Source organism: Hipposideros armiger, unplaced genomic scaffold (genome assembly GCF_001890085.2).
Source record: "Hipposideros armiger isolate ML-2016 unplaced genomic scaffold, ASM189008v1 scaffold_94, whole genome shotgun sequence".
Taxonomy (NCBI): Eukaryota; Metazoa; Chordata; class Mammalia; order Chiroptera; family Hipposideridae; genus Hipposideros; species Hipposideros armiger.
Genome location: NW_017731444.1, coordinates 3,140,422 through 3,140,958, shown reverse-complemented (window position 1 = coordinate 3,140,958; position 537 = coordinate 3,140,422).

Here is a 537-nt window from a genome sequence, read left to right as displayed (position 1 = left end):
TTCCTCCAATTCCCCAGCACTGTTCCCATCCCCCAATCCCCCCCCCAAAAAAAATCTTAAAAAAAAAAAAGAGGGTGTTTCCATTTAGGTCATGAGGGACTGGAGTAGGTGTGCATGTAGGGCCTATGGAGACCAGGTGGAGCTCATTGTCATGGCTGAGGGGGTCCAGGTGTCCAGCTCAGAGCAACTCCCACAGCAGCTTGGTAGACTAGCTGAACCCCGTCACGCCTTGCTTCCTTCTGTGGCTTGGTCCTCTAAGCCTCCCTTTCCCACCTACGAGATGAGCTGTGAGTCATGCATCGTCATACATTGTCTGGGAGTGAGGTGACTTAGTTTAAGTCCCGTCTCTGCAACTCAATTGTTATATGACTTTGGGCAAGTCACCTCCCTTCTTTGGGTTTTAGTTTCTTTATTTAAAACTGAAATCTGGGCCAGCTAAGTGGCTCAGCTGGTTAAGAGCGCGAGCTCTGTGCAACAAGGTCGCCGGTTCGTTTCCCACATGGGTCAGTGAGCTGCGACTGACCTGAGCTGCCACTG